This window comes from Filicampus tigris, chromosome 13 (assembly GCF_054856515.1).
Source record: "Filicampus tigris isolate MCC_2025a chromosome 13, RoL_Ftig_1.0, whole genome shotgun sequence".
NCBI lineage: Eukaryota > Metazoa > Chordata > Actinopteri > Syngnathiformes > Syngnathidae > Filicampus > Filicampus tigris.
In genome coordinates, this window is record NC_141229.1 from 17,619,035 (window position 1) to 17,640,109 (window position 21,075).

The 21,075-nt window shown below is 39.9% G+C and overlaps 1 long non-coding RNA gene across 1 annotated transcript; it reads right to left on the reverse strand.

Moving 5' to 3' along the window:
- Positions 1-367: 367 nt before the first annotated feature.
- LOC147137801 (uncharacterized) lies at positions 368-12,844 on the reverse strand. The gene is made up of 2 exons (XR_015089360.1): positions 12,724-12,844; positions 368-1,557 (listed from the first exon to the last, which is right to left on the reverse strand). It is a non-coding gene; the product is annotated as an uncharacterized LOC147137801 (long non-coding RNA).
- Between the last annotated feature and the right edge of the window lie 8,231 nt (positions 12,845-21,075).

A 21,075-nucleotide genomic window follows, 5' to 3' on the forward strand; every position in this document is an offset into this window, starting at 1 on the left:
GGTCGAATCACTTCATGGATTTAACTTATTGCAGGTATTTTTGGGCCTGTTTATTCACCCTATCAACAAACATGCAGGAGACGCACTGTGAGTGTTTCCTTCACTGGCGTCCGTCCGTTATGAACTGAGATGTTCGTCATTACTTGACCCAGTTATTGATGATTTCACTGACACACAAAATTCCACTTCCGTCAGTGCTTAGTCCGTCATTTCTTGTGGAGTTTGTCATCAAAATGGGTGTCCGTCAGTACTGTGGAATACCCACCTCTGCTATCTAGTAACTGGCGGCATGCAAATTTTGTGACAAGTCAGACTCAAGCGGACTATATAGTTTGGATCCTAAAAAAGCTGAATCCAACAAAAGGCGTCAAGTGCAAAAATATGTTTATTACAATAGTGGAGGACCGACAAAGTATTAACATAAAACGCTGGAAAATTGCATCGAAAAGTATAAACAAGATCCAATTACGTGAAACATAAAGTGCTCAGTCAAAGTGACGAGTATACTTTGATTAAGATCAAACAACAACAAAATGATAACGAGGCAAAACTAGGCTTTGAACAAGAATAGAAACGAGACGTCTAGACTGTGAGTTTGGGCTGTGAAGCAAGCAAAGTCAAGAATCCGACAAAGCAGTCCGGAGAACGGCGTCCTTTTAAACCCCACTGATGACCAAGAGGCACAGATGCGCAGCTGAAGGGAACGCCCTCTGCTCCAGCTCAGCAGCCCAGGAGAGAGAGAGAGAGAGAGCACGAGAAACCACGCAACCAAGCAAAACCATGACACCTCGTCCTTGTTTGTGGCCATCTTATATATATAAAAAGACTGTTCTGATTTCCTCCTGACCAACATTTGAAAGAATCACCACCTGTGCTTTGCAATATGTAATGCTGTTACTATGGTCAGATTGGGTAAGCCCACATCTGGTAAATGACTGCTCTGGTGACAGAATGGATAACTGGTCAGCTATAAACTTCAAGTCGCCACAGTCTTGCAGCAGCATAAAATGATTATAGCCCTCTAACCATGTCCAAAGTTACATTTTCTGTTCTTTCAGCAAAGGATTATCCTGATCTACTTAGGGAAAATAGGATTTCAGTAACTGTACATGGTGAGAAGCTGGGACATGCCAGATGTCATTTTCTCATGGTGTGGAAAATGAATGCTGTACTGCTGGAAAGCAGATTCAAGATTCCTCACCAGTGGATGGTGAAAAGAACTAAACTCTTTGATCCGAGTACGTATGGTTCTTTTGGAGAAATCAGATAAGATGCCATGGTGTTATGGGATCTCACATTTTCTTTCTAGGACATCAAGAAATCGCATACGTTTAAAAGCGACAGCTCACATCGGCACAAAAAGTGGCAAATTGGTCTAAGTCATTCTGACACTGCCTTCACCCATCTGCGTTTTTACGAAAATGATATGCATCAATGGAGGGAATCGGCCTCCAGAATACAAGACTGTAGTTTCAGTTCACTGAAGGTTGTTAGGTGGTCACATCTGCCTTTTTCAGCTCTCTTTTCCTGGAAATGTCTCCAACTGCTAACAGCACCCTGAGAAAAGAAGCAATGATGGGATAATCAGGTTTGTAGGGTCCGAAAGGATTTTAGGCACAATAAAACAAATTTTATCCATCCGATGATTGCAAAACCAAGAATGATGAATGCACTTTTATAATGACACTTGAAAGATCCTCAGTCTATCACTGTGTTTTTATTCATATTCAGACCACAGCGATGAAATGGTGAGGGGAAACTTGGAAACACAGCTTTGTTTACCTTTTAAGCATGTTGTATGTCCAAGATGCAATATAGAGCTACAATGTCATGGATTTTGCTACATTTCCATCATGACCAAATAAGTATCATAGCAAGCATAAATGTTACAAAAAGCTCAAGCAAAAGTGAAAGAGGGACACAGGTAATCTTTTGATGCACACTGAACTGAGGCCAGGAGGTGAGGTGTACTGTGGCTTCATAGGAGCTGACATTTCCCCTCATGCCATGCACCACCGCAGGCCATCATTTGGAATAAGCATTGTGATAAAGACAAATAAAAAGCAAATCCCTGCCCAGAGTTTGCTCAGTGAAATTTCATGATGTCAGTTGACAGGCAGGATAGCAGTTCACACTGTTTTACTTGTTCTCCCTTGATGCAAGTTTTGCATGACTTGAGAGACATATTTACCTCCAAATTTGTGGTTGTATTCTGAACGTAAGATCTCAGGGGCACAGGACTTGTGTAGGAAATAAGATTTGGTCTATTGGGAAAAGCAAGACTGAGGGCAGTGTTTGTATCAAAGCCGCGGAAACCATGCACTGATGATCTTTAACATCTTCTTGGCTTGGAGTAACATAGAACAAATGGCCATTCTCTCCACAGGAGCAGGTCAGCTTCGTGCTTGTTATACGGACAAATAGCTGAGAAAATAGTGAATTGATCTCTGTGGCTGAAAGCTTTTCTTTGTCGTATGGAAAATGGCTGGCTTGATTATTGTAAACACTCACATTTTTTCAGGACTGCAGAATTTATGCGGACATTTAACAGGTATGTTTCTTCCAAGTTAGATTTTCTTCAGTAATCCTCATGTAAGATGGAGTAGGCACAGGATACGCAGTTATGCAGGATACGCGCCGCAGCCCCAGCTCTTGCTGATGAGCAAACAGCACCACAATGTAAATGTATTCAGCTTTTCCTTTCACAATGATATTAGCATTACAAATATGTTAATCTTAGTTTTGTCAGGCACTTTTATATTGTATGGGGAATGATGTACTTGTACCCATTAGGTCATTGTGGCTTGCATTATTCTATCATTACAAATTTGTGTAAGCATCATCATGATTGAAATATGCTCACATTCACACTAGGCCCAATATATTTAGCCACTGAGGCCATAAACGGGTAAGATGTCATTGTGTGTGGAACATGTTCACTGACTTTTGTTGGCTAATGCAGTGGACGCCAACCTTTTTTCTGCCACGGCCACGGACCGGTTCATACAAGTCTATACCCTTTGCGGCCCTGTAACTATTCCCCGTCCGGGGGTTGGGGTGGCGGGGATGGGGGGAAACGTTACAAATATGTCTGTTTATTTTACTCATTTTCTAGCTTGTCCATTTAATATTAGCGTTACGCGATGGAGACAACTTGTATTAAGAGTCAGTCATAGATGGATATAACGGAGAGAATCCGGTCACTTTTCCAAATAAAATGTTTTTCAGCCTCGGATATTTAATAAACCGGAAGTACTGTATGTTTTTTTTCCTTTCCTTCATCTGTGCGGCCTGCCACTGCCTACTCCAAAGTGGCCTGCGGCTCGGTACCGGTCCGCGGCCCGGTGGTTGGCGACCCCTGAGCTAATGGATTCCTGTTTGTTAATTTTAGTCCTCTGTTAAGAGAGCAGAATACAAAAAAAAGGAGCTTGCTGATATTTTGAGCAGGGTCACATGCTATGATGCAACATCAAAGCTCCCAGCTAAGGCAGAAAGAAGCAATTTAATTCTAGCCATTCCTCGCTGGAGCTTATCAGTGAACAATGACATGATGCAACTTTTAGAAAACTGTCTTGACCAAAGCATAATGTCTTCCAACTACATTCAGATAGTTCAACTAAGGCCTGTTGGAATTTTGATGGGATTTATTTAGGGTTTTGAAGGCAGAAATCTACTTTTGAATTGCATATGAAACAAAATGTGGCTTTTAAGCCATTGCTGGTTTACCCAAAATTATTGGCGCAATTGATTTTTTTTTTTTCTACAACCTGCAAGTTGCAGCTGTCTACTAGTGGGACTGAATGGGTAGCAACAATGGGGGAAATGTCAGTATTTTGAGGGTCGTATCTTGTTTAAAAAAGAGAAAAAGAACTATGAGCTAGTTCATTTTGAACCCCTGCCACGCACACACACACACACACACAAAAGCATCTGTACAGGATGCCGTGGGAGAGGATGCTTACGGTTTCAAAATTCATAAACATTCTTTAAAGCTCATTAGCTGGCTAATTTCCTATTCACATCCACTTAGAGGCTGGCAGTATCATGAGTGGATTGAATTGTTTACAACTTTTTAAGTAACCCAGGGGATATCACAAGGATATTTAAAATTGCGTTATAACGCAAACTTTTTGCGTTATAACGCAATAACTGCTCAGTTTTTATTAGGTTATTTTATGATAAAAATAATTATTGCAAACATAACGCAACGTTATTTCAGGAGGAGAATCATGTCATCATGTCATCTTCCAAACCGCTTATCCTATATAGGGTCGCGGGAAGTTGCTGGAGCCTATCCCAGCCGTCAATGGGCGAAGGCAGACTACACCCCGAACTGGTCGCCAGCCAGTCGCAGGGCACACATAGACACTGTCACTGAGCGGGAATCGATCCCACGCTGCCCGCACACAACTCAGGCGTGTAGGAGGAGAATCAAACAGTTCCACTTCCGGATCGTAGCTTTAAAGCGGAAGTTGACTCAAACATTTGTGGAATATAAGTTAAGCAGCAAAATGCACTCGTTTTTAGCCATCTCTGGGGGCATTTTGTCTTCCGTCGACTGAAAATGACATCACAACTGCTCACAACAACCAATCATGGCTCAGAATGGTTGTTGAACAGCCGTCCCCAAAATGGGTGTCCGGATGGATGCACCATTCTGTCCCTGGGACGGAATGCCCATCTCTGATAAGAATCATCATATTTCACTCTACAAAGGTTTCAAAGGCTTACATCTGTTCGATAAGTCAAATACGATTACTGCTGTGACGCCTTTGCGTTATAGTCATCAACAAGATAAATGTTAGCGTATAAGCTCTCAACAAGATGTAAAGGTATTGAGAAGCAAAGTTAGTGACGTTGATACCTCAATCGAATTGTGCAAAAAAAAAGGCTTAGTAGTCGTTCCCTTTTACCAACAAATGTAAATAAATTCTGTAGTACACCTAACTGAACCAAACTACTGTAGTTTGTGGAAATACTGCTATTATTTTTTTTTACATTTATTGATGAGAGTAAGGTGAATAATAATTACTGAAATAATGATCTTCTTGTGTATTGTGTTGGATGGATGGTTATGTTTTTGTTGGAGTGAAAACAGGCATATTAAAGTACAGATGGATTAATTTATTTTCACTTTTTTGCTTGCACCCCTGCCATGCTGATGAAAGTTTTGTGCATGTAATTTTACAGCCTGTCTCTGTGTGTGTTTATTCGTAAATTGTAACTGACTAAAGTGAGAATTATTACCTGATAAATACTGTACATTATGTGTCATTTCAAAGAAACATATTGTTGGGATTTTTTGGGGATAGCAGAGGTATGCATCATAATTTAAACGAAATATACACAACAGCTTGGCCCCAAGGGTTTTTAGAAATAAATAGCATCCATATGAATGTCTGCAAGATCCCAATGCCTCTGGGACACATTCAGGGTTTTCCAATTGACATCTTGCTACGATTGTAAGCATTCAAATTCATCTGTTAGCTGCCCGTTGTCCATACAATTCTTAAATTTATCATTGCCCAGATCTTCAAGCTCAGATTTTGTTACTCAATCTAGTTGCAATAAAAAATACTTGCATAAATTATTCTCCAAACCCAATGATAAAACTAAAGCATTATAAAAGCCCTGCAATAACACCCCCTTCAATATTATGTTCACTTTTTATTGAATCTTTTTGGAGAGATCATTTTAATGGGCATGGGAGGCTGCAATTTGGGACCCTATAAACTGTACTGAGGTATATCATAAGATGATGTTTTCCCATCATATTTATATGAATGAGGGCTGTTAGGGCGACTGCCTCATGTTTACAAATTTAATTGTCTTGCTTGGGGAAAATAACCCTGGTGACTATAATACCAGGACAAAAAGCATCCTGTAGTCACTTGTCTTGATTGCTGTGACAATGCAATGGTCTTTTTTGTTTCAGCTTGAGAAAGAGTCACATTATTATGCTTGCTTGGTGGCAGTCTCTAAAATGTTACGGGGGAGATAAACATGATGGCCCAACAAGTGTGTTATCAGAGCGAAGACAGAGAGAGAGTGAGAGTGACAGTAAGTCTGTGTCACGGGCTGTGTTCGAATGTCCACCCTTATCCCCTAACGCCTCATTCTGTTTGGAGATTCGAAAAGCTAGTTTACTACTTTCTCCTCGTCACATACCACTGAAAACCATACCTATCATGACGCACCGGTGCATTAAGATCTCTGATTAGTCATTGTGAATAAAACATATTGTAAACTGTATTGTATTTCCGTTATCATACATACTTTCAATGAAATAAAATGACTTAGTTATTACCGTGGTGGATAGTTACTGTATCTCTGACAGTGGCGCTTGAACCATGTTGTTTTCCTGTCCCCAGTGCATTGTAATGTATATTAACCTGTTGAGTGAACAACGATGCTCACTACATTTCCAAGTGCATTGTAGGTAATTTAGTGTGCCCTAAATTTATCCTCCCCGGACATTTTGACACCCCTACAAAATGTGTAACCTGGGGCTGTTCGATTTTGCCGAACAAGAAAATCCCGATCATTTTCTCTCATCTCAATTCTCACGATTTTACGATTACGATTTCTTTACAAAATAAAAAATAATGAAAAATGAAGTATTTTGAATGTCTTTTATTTCAACTTCATTTTTCTTTCTCAAAATGCAAGTCAATTTAACTACACACAGAACAATCTATTGGGATTAATAGCATTTAACTTACACAATAGATTTCAGATCTGTTCTTAATCAAACCAATAATGAAAGAAGAAAGTGCATATACCATCTGAAACGAAATCAACATGAGAGAAGGTAGACAATCAATTCTGTAAACCAACCAGTCTGTCAGCAAGTCATTTTGCCAACCAGCTAGTGACTAGCCTTTCACCTTTCTCCCTGGTCTTACTTAAACATAAATCAATGATTAGAGCAAAATTGTCACTCAGTAATACAATGCACTGTCAAGCTTAAGTACGGAAGCATCGGCTGGCCAGAGGTCCGTTGTAGAGGAGAAAAAAACGTTGAGTTACATGCTCGCTGGTTGTATTGTACATGCGGGGCACACACTACACTACAGATCTATAGTTGCCCGATTTATTAACTAAATGCTCACTTGCCTGAGAAAATAGCAGAATCGCCGGTAGCCATGGATGGTGTTGTAGTTTTTCTGGTATGCACGCTCGTGGGAGGAACGGGAAATGCAGAGGAAACTACGGTGGATTAGATACGCCCCAAAAAAAAAATCGAACGATTTGAACGTTTTTAAGCATCGTTTTCTGAAGCTGAGCTGTGATTGGTCGTTACCTGAGCCCTGAGCAGTTGTGATGTAATTTTCAGTCGGCAATAGTGACAAAATGGCCGCCCCCGGAGATGGATAAAAACGAGTGGATTTTGACGCTTAACTCATATTCCACAAACTCAATATTAAGCAGAATGCTGTGTTTCAACTAGTGGGCCTGCTGGGAACATGATTGAACAAAATATGTTTGGTTTATCTCCCCTTTAAACTCACTACAAACTCCGACAACACCTGCAAAGCGGCGCAAGTTCTTCAGTGTTATGAGGCGATACATTAAATAAACCAATTACGCACTCCACACCAACCGAGGGATCGTTTGTCATCAGTCAGATGATTATTTTTGGGAACAGATACATGCTCTGAATTGGGGCTTCTTGTGGTACGCCCATTTTTGCTCCTAAGCCCCACTTCATTTAGCCCATCACTACTGGTTGGCTGCAGCGTTTGAGGTAGGTGTGTTTCGTGGTCCAATTGAAGCCCAGAAATCTGTGCTAATTAGTGTACTCTTTGCTTTTAGTCTCCCTGTGTTGTTTTTAAATATGGAGTTAAAGTATTTTTTTAAATGTGGCAGAGTATAAATGGGTAAAGAAATACTGCATCAATGTTATAATGGCAGAAAAATCATCGATATCAACATTTTGCCCTTGGTATGGAGGTGGTGAAGGCGGTGGCCTTGGCCACCCTGTAGCTCCGCCCCTGTTACTGACGTTCTTTGGGTTATGTGAGTGTGCAAACCCAGCTAACAAACAATTTCTTCAGTGGCACCTGTTGTATCCACTGTGCTAAAGAAATTCATCTCATGCAGATAAAATAGTTTGTATATATGTATATGTATAATAGTTCTATGATACTAAGAAATGTGCCTCGACCTGCAAAAAAAAGTACTTTTCACCCAACAGAGCACTTTAAAACACTACAGAACTTTAGCTGGTATTAGTGGTATTTATTTCCTGTTATTCAGTTTTTTTTGTTTGGTAATTTACTAATATTTTGGATTATTGGATTGATTAATCTTGAGTTTGCTGTTGTTTGTATGTGTGTGTGGGGGGGGCAAATTCCATATTTATCTCAGCTAAGCTTATAAGCTTGGTTGGTCTAATGTGAAAAATTGATCAATGGTTATAAGTATAATAATTTTGTGTATATATATTTTGCCCTAGTCTTGTTATGAAATGCGCTGTATAAATAAAATTGTATTGTATTGTATTGTATTGTTGGTCCGCTGATAGTGTAGTGGTACACACGCCTGAGTTGTGTGCGGGCAGCGTGGGATCGATTCCCGCTCAGTGACAGTGTCTATGTGTGCCCTGCGACTGGCTGGCGACCAGTTCAGGGTGTAGTCTGCCTTCGCCCATTGACGGCTGGGATAGGCTCCAGCAACTCCCCGCGACCCTATATAGGATAAGCGGTTTGGAAGATGACATTGTATTGTATTGTTCATCATTGTTGCCAGACCTACCTGTAACATCTGAACAGCACTTGATTACAGCTTTTTTTTAAATGATAGGTATATATGACTACTGTTCATACATCACACAATACATTTACTTCAGATCACTGAGGACCATATCCGAGTTTATATTCAGTGTTTACAGCCAACATGACTCCAAAATGTGATTAAGGCAATCAATGGATCACTGTTGCTTCAATAATATATTATTAGCCAGCTTCTAGGATGTTAATATGTTTGAATAATTCAACATTGGCAGCGGTATTGGGAATAACAAATGCAAGGTCTGCCAGCACCCACATTTTCAACAAACAATATTCATCTAAACATCCATCCTTGGCAGCTCTGCACACACAGAGAATCCAGCAGACCCTCTACACTTCTGCACCTTCACTTGCTGTTGTGCACTGCACAGAACTCAAGGACGGGTCGGCCAAGGTCGGTGCTCCATCCCTGTGGGAGAGTCTCTACTCATGAAAATGTAAATGCAGGTCTTGAGTGGTGATAAGAATGTTTTTATTATGAGCCAAAGTAATTTGTATGGCCATAGGAATTAACCAAAAAAAAAAAAAGAAAAGAAAAATTCATATAGCATTGACCAGAAGATGGTTCATAACGCCAAAAGAAAATAATACAGGATGTCCACAAATTCAGTTCACAATTGAAAAATACATATTACAAAAGTAATTGATGGGATTGGGTGAAGACATTTAAGTGGAAGGGACAGTTTTGGATGATGAGTGCCCAAAGGGTGCATTAAATGAGGAAAAACTTTAATTTCTACTCTTCATTTTGTAATAATTCCCATGGATTTGTTTATTGACTTGCTTTTGTAATAAACATGTTAAAATTATAAGGTGGATCTTTGAACAAATATAAATAAGGAAAATAATCTAATATAATAATACAATAAAATAAATTTGGATTTTAAAATTGTAGCTGCCAAATAATTTACATACGCAATGCACTGATCTTTAGGTTTTCTGTTTTTGTTGTCATTTGTTTCAACAGGTCACGGCAGTTTCCAATAAAATAAGATTTCATTCTCTTAAAATATTTTCATTGACAATATTTTAGATGAATTACTTACAAATGTAATACATTTGAATGGCTAAATCAATTTGGCAACTGCTAAAGTGCTGTTGGGCATCAATCTATTTGTAATTTTGCCTGAATACTTTTTAACAACATGAGCGAGAGATGACCTGAGTGGGCTGGTATTGGCACTTTTATAGAAGTTCTGTATGTGAAAATGATGTCAGCGCTAAAATTCACCGACCTAAAATAATTTAAGGGCTTTTTTGTGAGGTCTAATGCCACAGATTGGCACGCCCCCTTTTGGCGCTTGTTTTTTTTTTCTCAGCCTGTCTTCGTCATAGCGGGGAGGCAAGCATTGTAATACTTGTTGTTTCTTGGCTTGGTTTGTCACGTACTGTTGTCACCTAATGTATGAAACAGTGATTAATTGCTACCAAAATTCATATATACATTCCTACTCTTGTCCATTCAAACATGTGAAAATGTAAAAGCAATCTGCACATAATATTTGGGATTTATTGACATGTGAGCTCCTATTAGGAAAAGCAACTCTCACTTCCGCAAAAATCCAAAATATAATTAACAGTATATAAATATATGCCTGCTGCCGCTCATGAAGTCGAGTAGAAAAAGGCAGAGCTGAGCATTTTACTAAAAACTTGCGGCCCGTTTATCGCCTTCTGCCTACAGCCCTGGTAGCCTTCCGCCATCCTTTTATCCGCCACTTTGTCCCGCCGGATCAAATAGAAATCACCTATAGGCGGTCCGCCTATCATTTTAATTGGGCTTCCGTTAACATTTCCGACTACCAACTTTAAAGTCAACCATGGAAAGGCTAATGTCAATGTCAAGGAAATACTACCACATTTGAACATGCAGGGTTAAGGGTTTATCTGCCAATTAAATTTGCTATTAATGAAAGGAAAATACCAAGACACCTGCCCTATAAGGACAGCTTTGTTGAACTAGATGCAAGGCGAGCTAAGGCTGTTCAATTTCCATTACGTCAAGCAACTTGATTTAAAACACTATGATTAATTGTAAATGAAAATAGTACTTTTTTGGCTCACCTTTTTGGAAACAATTACTTTTTCTGATTGTGGTCAGTGGCTTTACGAATTTGTAGAAACTTGGCAAGTTGAGTGAATCAAATTGCCCCTGATATGCATCACATTTCCCCCCTGCCCTCTGTAAGATTTGAAATGGAAAGCTGCAACAATGACTGCAAATTTGAACAAGCTTTAGTGCAGCATGAGCAGCAAGTGCATATGTGGAATTAACGATTCTGTCAAGATAGTTATATCGTGCATAATTTAAATAATAAGTATCCAGATGAACTGGAGTTGTAAACAAATCATACTAGAAATTAGTTCCTAATCCTAAATTTATGAAATCATAACCAACACACGTTCAGACATTTTAAAAGCAAGAATGACTTCTAATTCAAATTGTACTCAAACAAAACACAATTTGGAATTGAATAGATAACAAAATATAAACAATGAAAATCCAGTCAAGTTTTAACACTTTCTGTGTGGCTTTTTAATGACTGAATGTAACTGAGCGAATCATTAGAACACCTACCTTAGGTTCAGAAGAAATTGAATAGTTTGTCACAGAGCATTCTTTTCATTCACTGATAACAAAACTGAAGGCAGTGACAGTGACACACCCAAATAAGCGGCAACTGAAGCTCACAGCAGTGCAGATCTAGCTTCTCCAGGGGAAAAAAAACAACTCATAATTTGTCGATGCAGTGATTGCCTCACTGCCCCTGCCCCCTGCAGTAAAGTAATTAATCTATTTTTTAAATAAAAGTGAGAAGACAAAAAAAGAGCAAAAATAAAATTATGGAAAACAGTGTTGCTCATTTGCATATGGTCACATCCTGTCAAAGTACTGTTAGTACCACAGCGAAAAAACAGAGCAAGCTGCTTTCGTACTTGGTCTAACATTTAGCGTCAACACACCAATGTGCGAGAAGTGCTTGTCCTCTCTGACAAAGGTGTTTTGACACCACAGATAAAAAATGCTCCACGAAGTAAAAGGCCTTGTTAGTACAGCTGTCGTTTCAATGAATGAGATGTATTCTAAAAATGCACAAACGAGTATAAGGACACAATTACATATAGAAAAGTGCTTGCCACAGTAAAAAATTTTAAAGCCAAGCCACATGTTTAATTTACCTTACAATGCCCGCCTTGGCATACCCGTTGTAGTAAAAATACCTTGGGAAAAGGACCACACGACAGGCTTATCCGCAGACTAACTATTTCTGAAAAAAGTGGCAGGCTCAATACTTTGCAGCAAATACTGATAGTTACACAGCTAGGAGGAGTGATGAAACAACAGCCAGCCTCATAGACAGGTCCCGTGAGACGAACTGCACCACCTCCTTAAAGCTTTAACACCCCATCTAACACCTCCACTCCAACAAACATCTCTTTGTAGGCATCTGTCCATTTCAACATTAACCTAAGTATTTACCTATTCACACTATCTTATATGCAACATTTTGCCACCAATGTTCCTCTGCATTCATTTGAAATCAATAATTGTGGCGATAAACACGTTTAAAGACCCTTTAACGCTGATGTCACGTTTGTGTGCCGTGTGCAAAGGCGTCCATGTTCGAGGGCAAGCGGTCGAGGGTACACAGTCGAGTGAGACAACAGATTTTACACGTTGATGGATTTAGATTTTTAGTCGGCCTTGCATACATTTGCACATGATAATGACAACACTTTAAACCCAGACTTAATGTCTGCTGCGCGACATGCTGCAAACAAGCGCGTCCCTTTGTTAGCAGCTAGCAAGCCAAGCCTTGACATCGTACAGCAAGACTTTTATCTGTACACAAACGATTTGATGAACAACGTTTTACACCATTCAAGTACTGTAGTGATCGACGTACTGTATCAACCAAAAGTAACATACCTTTGCTGTCACGAGACGAAGATGGGAAGTTGGGTTGAATGCAGCCAAGATGTTTCCCCCACCCGGGCACAAAGTAATTAATAGTCCACTCTCTTGACATCAAAGTCTTCCCAAGTGTAGGCACTCTTCTTTATAATCAAGGAATTCACAATGTTGTAATAGCTCACTCCGGGGAACAAACTGTCTTCATTTGATCAGTCTGACTTTGGAAGTACCAGTACATATGGATCTTTGCCTCAAGTAACTTTCATATCGAATTTTTGCATTTCATTGAGAAAGCCATAGATTAGACACCATGGAAGGCTGTAATCTTGAAACTATACCGTTTTAAAGTCATTATTTAACCATAGACATCAATATAAAGAGTCTAACATGGAGCACTCTATCGTTAAAGAGAGAGAAAAAAAGAGACAACAACTACGATACCTATAACTATGTTTTTCTCTCTGCAAAGGAGAGTAGAAAAAATGCTACTGCGGAGGACAGAGGGAGGCCAGTCAGAGAAAGCGTGAGATACGTGTGAGTCAAAATTAATCATTTCTTATGTTTGCAATTCCATATGTTGTTGATTAAAATTACATTTGTTAGTTCAAAAATTCGTCAACATTTGCATGAAAATGTTTACTTTTTTTTTTTTTCTTAAACAGACTTTAACTTACTGTTGTGATCATTTTTGAACAATGTTCACGGGTCAGTGTTACCTGCTCTGATGTTTAATCATAAAAAAAATAACACATAATATTGATATTAATATTAAGAAATGAAAATTTAAAAAAGTGTCCAGCAAACAAAGTTTTAGGGTTAATCCATTTTTTTCTCCCTAGATTTTCTAAATGGGTCAATTTTACCCACCACACAACAGGAGGGTTAAAAAGGTTTTGACATTGATTTCGTTAGAAAAATAATATTATCAATAATTAATTACCTTAATAATAATTAATAATAAAGTATACTTTTTTTCTTACTAAGATTTGAACTTTTAGCATGTTTAAACAAGACAGAAATGATAATGGTGAGGTTTACAGCCTTAAAACACACAGTATAATAATTGCAAAAAAAGTTTCCTACTTCTCGGATTTTACATGTCGCGGGTTATTTTTGGAACGTAACCCCCAAGATAAACGAGAGACCACTGTAATTGAATCGTTTTTTGGTTTATTTTTTCCCTAGTTTTTATTTCCTGATTCCAACATCATTATACCAGGGCTACACAATGGCATATTATTAAAACAATACTGTTTACTATCCATCCATCCATCCATTATCTGTACCGCTTCTCCTCACGAGGGTCGCGGGGCGTGCTGGAGCCTATCCCAGCTGTCTTTGGGCAGTAGGCGGGGGACACCCTGAACTGGTTGCCAGCCAATCGCAGGGCACACAGAGACAAACATCCGCACTCACAATCACACCTAGGGGCAATTTAGAGTATCCAATCAACTTACCATGCATGTTTTTGGAATGTGGGAGGAAACCGGAGTGCCCGGAGAAAACCCACGCAGGCACGGGGAGAACATGCAAACTCCACACAGGGAGGCCGGAGCCGGGATCGAACCCACGACCTCTGAACTGTGAGGCGGACGTGCTAACCAGTCGACCACCGTGCCGCCTACTGTTTACTATTCTATAAAAAATTAGGGCAGTCAAACAATTAAAAATTTTAATCGAGTTAATCACATTTTAAAAACTAATTGATCGCCATTAATCGCAATTCAAACTATCTCCAAAATATGCCATATTTTTCTGTAAATTGTTGTTGGAATGGAAAGATAAAAGACACAAGACAGATATATGCATCGAACATATTGTTCATATGTAATTCACATTTCTGAGATTTAAAGCTGCCCTTTTCTTTCGAAGCAGGTCAGCAACAATATGCAACACTTTTTTTTCCACAAATCTCTGCTAGTGTTCACAGTTTTAAATGATCACTTCTAAAACATTCAGAGAAAATCACAATGTACAACTGGTGTGCTATTTTTAGAACAGCCCCACGGGCTACTCATGAGGTCTACTTGGTGCCAGCGGGCACCATGTTTGTGACCCCCGGTCTAAAATCTAAAAGACTCCGAAAAATTCATGACATACCGTATGCAGCGGCGAGCAGAGCGGGGGACCGAGGGGGCGGCAGCTCCTGTCATCCAATTTAGGGGGTTGATGTGCAATCGTGTGTCATGCCGACAGTGAAAAAAGTTCACGAGTGTCTGGACATAAGTAAAAAGCAATCCATCCACAATGAGACAATCGTTTTTCAACCTCCTTTTACTGTCTGCACCACAACACAGACACACACACAGATTCAGTCACTCGCTCACCGCATCAGCCACTATAGCCAGCAATTGAATGCTATATTTTCATTTGCCTTGCTACTACTGACTTGTGCTGCAAGACATTAAAGCGCAGGACACGAGAAGACAGTAATTATTCCTTTCTGGTTGGATATGTGGAATTGATCAAATCGTTTGTAGCAGGAGGTCATCTGGTATGAGGAAAGTCTTTTCGAAATGGAATTGATAAGAATATATGAAATGAAAATGATAAGAATGACCCTTGTCTGTTTTGTTTTGCTTTTAATGCTGCTGCTGTTTTGCTCTTGATGGTGACACTAGCAAGACCAGCACATAAACACAACAAAACGATGCTGGTCTACGCTGTTTTTAGGTAGGTTCTGACACTGCTATAAAAAAAATAAATAAAAAAAACTCTCCAATAAAAACAAAAACAAATGTGATGGTGTAAGAAGAAATTGTTGATAAAAAAGGAAGGTTACGTCATCAGTTTGGGAATATTTTTGGATAAACAGCATTACGTGGGTGAAATGTGTTTGATAGATTTATCAAACACACGAGTTTCCAAAGTACTTTCGTGTTTTGCTTCCCTTCTTTTACTCTAAGTACTCTTTTAATTGGACCATCAAATCAGCGCTGTTGTAAGGTCCAGCTTCTTTCATCTTAGACAGCTGGTTAAGCTAAAGCCCTCCTTTCTCATCAGCACTTAGAAACAGTCATCCATGCCTTTGTTCCATGCCAGATAGATTATTGTAATGCACTTTATTTTGGAGTCAGCCAGTGCTCTCTCAAACCAGGGGCTGAGCCATGGGTGTGCACAGGCCCACCCAGATTGACAGACTGCCCACCCAATGAGATTTATGAAAAAATATATACTTTAAAAATGTTTGTAATTTATTATGAAATTATTTTTGAATTTGTGTTTCGTTGTGTTTTTTATTTTATTAAATATTAAGAATGTGGTACGATTGTGGTTGTCTCAGGAAGATCTAAACTTCATACGATTCACCGTGTCATTTTATTTGAATATACGATGTGTCGAGACAGGAGGATTGTGCTCAGTGAGGGAAATACTCTGGCCCACCCTGATTTTTCCAGGCCCACCCATTAGCCATGTTCTGGCTCCGACCCTGTCTCAAACGTCTCCAGTTGGTCCAAAATGCTGCTGCTCGCCTCCTAACTGGAGCTCGGAAGACAGAGCACAGAACACCAATTCTGGCCTCCATTGACTGGATCCCAGTGCATTTTAGGGTTCAATTTAAGATTCTCCTATTTGTCTATAAGTCATGGCCTGGCCCCGGCGTACCTCTCCGAGCTCCTCCACTCCTACGCACCTTGCCGCAGCCTCAGGTCTGCGGATCAGGCGCTGCTCGAGGTGCCGAGGACCAAGAGGAGCCTCAGAGGGGATCGCGCCTTTTCGGCTGCTGGTCCTTCCCTTTGGAATGACCTGCCATTGGATGATAGGCAAGCCCCCTCTCTGTCCACTCTTAAAACCCTGTTGAAGACACATTTCTATTCTCTGGCTTTTGCTCCGACCAGAGAATCTTCGGCTGTTTTCCCGTGTCTATTATAATATATGTCTATATATAATGTTTTATGTTAATTTATTGATTTCACTTGTTGTATTATGACTATTTTGTTGTTTATATATTAAGTGCTTTGTTACAGCTCTAGCTGTTTTGAATTGCGCAATACAAATAAAATTGTATTGTATTGTATTGAAAAGGACTCGCAAATTGTTGGGTTTATATTTACATTTTACATGTCCCCACTTCATTGGATTTGTATAAAAGATGGATTATCCATACAGGCTCATGCAATAATTCAAAGTGGGCATGCCTTTTTTTTTTAAACTCTAAATTACAGCCACTGAACTGTTTCTAGGTCACATATAGAGGCAACAAAGACACATGTCACTTACATAACAAATGTGGCCAAATGTATTGAGATGTCCATTGAAGCTCTGACCTTTATGGAGGTAAAATCAATCATAAGAAAGAAACATCTTAACATTAGAGCTGGCATGTCAGAAGACCGGTAAATAATATTCACCTGTTCGATTTGCAGTTTGGCGCCAGCTCTGCCATTACAATTGCCTCTGGTAAAATTCCAAAGTAAAAGTGTTTGTACAGAGCTACCATTCTATGATGTGTAGGAAGCAACATGTCAAAACACTCAGCACGATTCTTCTGAATTTTTTATATCATGGGTACCAGTGATGAAATATATGGGTTATTGTCAGACGAAAAATATTTTCAACACAGAATTTGTAGCTGTACAACCATGTTATGTGGACAAGGTCACATTTATCATGTATGATTTTTTTCCTTCCAGGCCATAACTTAACAGTGAGAATTGTATGTTTCTGAAAACGTATTACTCATCATTGTAGCTGTTCCATGAAATTACATAATTCAGATAAATGGCTGTAGCATCCCAAATACATTTGCAGAACAAGGAGACTCTGTACTTCTTCAGATGGTTACCCACTTTTGAAAAAAAAATAAATCAGTGAAAGATAAAAAGCAGTTGGGCAGTAACAAAAACATGCACATCACATGTACCTTTGTGCATGACCTCAAAAACAATGTAATGCTAAGAGCTGGGCATTACGTCTATTTGATGGGTCGGTTCGTCCATCCGTCACTGACAGACGCCCGATTTGCTGACTGTTAACAAATGCCGGGTGAAGTTTTAAAATAGATGGACTAAACACAGTCGGAAGCCCATGTATTTATTAATCTGTCTTTCGTCTGTAGTCCATCTTTAGTCTATTTTTCGTGGTGGGGCTTCGATGGCCGCGGCGAGCACAGTGAGGAACAATAGTTTATTGTAGTTGCCTGGGAGACCATTGGCCACAGCCAAGGCTTGCAACATCAGGGTCCTAAAAGGAGTCCGACCGGACATGGAGCATGGGGGCTCCCGAAAGATTTGTCTGAATCGCCGATGGAAGCCTGTTTAAAATTAGAGGCGGACCGGCCTATAGCCGGTACTATTTTTCCCCCCCAGAAAAAAAGGCGAATGACGGACAACGGAAGGGTATCCACGCTGCTGATGGATGACAAATGACGGACGCTCAATTTGTAGTAAAATGCCCAGCTCTGGTAATGCTTATAATAAGATGGAGAAAAAAATAGAAGAAAAACTGTAAAAAAAATTGACACAACAGATGTAGCAAAGGATCTGACCTTTGACCTTATCTATAACATATCTGTCAAAAGTCTTGGAAATGTACACTAGTATAGAATTGGTTGTTTCCCTTGTTGGGATGTGTGAATTCTACAACTCTGGAAATGAACAAACTGATTTAACCTTCAAGCTTGCCGTTTAGTCGTCTTTTGTTCAATACAATTGATGTCAGTTGGCTAGTTCCTGAGATATTTTGTAATAAAACCCGAATAGTTTCAAGAATGATAGAAACTGTCAAGTGATGGCAAGAATTAGATACCATCTACCCTAAATGTTGTCCCATCATCACTCTGGATGTCTACAACTACAGAAGCCTACATGGGGGCCACATTAAAGGTTTGGATTTAATCATGTCATCTCCCAACTGCCCGCCACCTGAACCCCATTTTTGATGAAGATGTCAACACTGTTGCAGGTGATCATTTGCCAGCGAGGGATTGTACCCCTCTTCATAAAATGACAGCATTCAGAAATGGACTCATTATAAGATTAAGAGCTTTCCCTACCAGCCCTGACAGGGTAGCCTTTGAGTAGACAGCTCCATCTATCAGTGTTCAAGTACAAAATACTGCAAACTCAAACATACAGCATGTCATGCACACTGAGGGATTCCAGCTTGCTGTGTTGAATGAACGCAGAAAAGGCTGAGTGGCGGGTATATACAGTATATATGTATATTTTTATATATATATATATATATATATATATATATATATATATATATATATATATATATTAGGGGTGTAACGGTACACGTGGGTGTATTAATACGTTTCGGTATGACATGTTCGGTTCGGTCCACTTATTAGTGCGAGCTTACGCACGGGCGCTATTGACTGTTGCATGCGGGAGAGGAGGGCGGCGGCACTAAAGAGGAGCAAACAAATATGCAAATAAGCCAGAGCTCGAAAGTCCCACGTACACTGCGGTCTCCGGTTTGGGAACATTCTGGCTGTCCTGTTAAAATCGCCGATGGGAAAAGGTACGTGTATAAGTCCCAAAGTTGTGTGCCGACATTGCCTACATGAGATCGGCGGCTATGCTGTGGGTAGCACGTCTAACAATTTTTGGCAGTACAATGCCCTAGCTGTTTATGCAACATCGTTGTAAGTAATGACGAAGCCAGTGAGTCGACTAGACTGGACAATAGTATTTTAACATGATATTTGAAAACACAAAGCCTTTGTTGGACAGAACCCCACGTTTACCTTGACTTTTAGACCTTGAATGATGTGTTGATGGACGAATAGGGAGCTTATGAGGCCTAAAATAGAAGAGTTCTCATTCCCACAGAAAATTCACCAGGAGAAGAGTGGCCAATCATCTATGAGGTGGATTTAGCGCAACAATCAAGTCATTCAGCACATAACCACAAAAATACTCTACTTTTTTTCCTATAGATTTATATTCACCATTCAAAAACAAACCAGGGTCCAATTCAATGTGTTGACGGCACATCCTACTCTGAAGAGTAAATCATTTAATCAGGGGTCCGTTTTACCAAGCAGGTCCAACAAACTCTGAGTCTAATCCTATAGTCTGAGTTGATTTACACTGAGATAGGAAACTCTGAGTTTCCAGTTCCAGAACAGCTGATTTCAATTAGTTTACTCGACTCGAAGTGTCTCCACCTGGAGTTAAGTGAATGCACCACAACTATGAAAAGACAGTATAAATGGAGCCCCGATTTGATGAGTCACCATGGCAATGGGCAAGAGGCATGTGAGAACATTGCTGCTCGGGTCAATGTGTAGGTTTCAATGTAGTCCTTTGCAATCAGTAATCACAATAATATAACAGGGGGAAACTGCTTGAATGGAAGCCTATTCATTTATTTCATTTAGGTGCAATCTCGCGGGGGAGAAGCGCGCTTTGCAACAGCTGAAGATGAAATATAAAAACCTTGTTCAAACAGTTCAGACCTTGGCGTAATCTCATGAGGGTACACTGAAAAAATTATGGTTGAAGTAGATGTACAGTTTACTTAAAAAATGTATCTGGATCCAGATGATTATATTTCATGCAACCACTTGAAGAAATAAAACTGAATAAATTCAACAGAAACGTTTTTCAGCGATAGTGTGCCTAATGGACTTTTCATGTACTGACTCAGATTTTTTAAAATACAGACGGCAGAACTAGGCTATGCCAAAACTCGCCTGTGAACTGAATGAATGAGGAAATGAAATGGAGTGTGTGGCTCTGAAAGAGGGCAGAGACTAAGAGAAACTCGAGGTTCATTGAGATAAACCTGGTTCGGTGCATAGAGTCTGTTACTGCGGTAATTGACCGAGAGCTTAAGTTACCCCTCTCTCTGAAACCGTCTAGAGCAGGGGTTGACAACCCTCTGCTCCGGAGCCACATGTGGCTCTTTCATCCTTATGTTATCTTAGTTATCTCCCTTTTTATTACTCCAACACCGCTAATGTAGGCCGTAGTCGACGCCATCTACAGTGCAACAACAGTTTCGTCATAAATAAGGCCCTGATTCACCAAAACGACGTTCACCAAAAGTGAAAGACGCTTACCCCCTGTGGCGTCCGGGCTGGCTGTCGGCACGTCACGCTGGCAAAACACACCGCAACGACAGACAGCGACGCTGACCATTAAGGTACCTTCTGCGCATGCATAAGATGCAATACCCTTCCATACCATCGGCGGCGGTACTCACCATTACTCATGGTTAGAAAACTCCAACCGAGAAAGCTGTTGGCCGGGGGCGGATTATAAAAACGTAAACAATGCATTCAGCTCTATTCTTCGCTCACGATGAACTCCCACGCGAAGTAAACCCTCACGTTCTTGACACGGTATTGTGAAATACTTACATTGTCAACCCTCGCTCTTGTACTTGTAAGAGGATTAAGGCAGCGGAGGC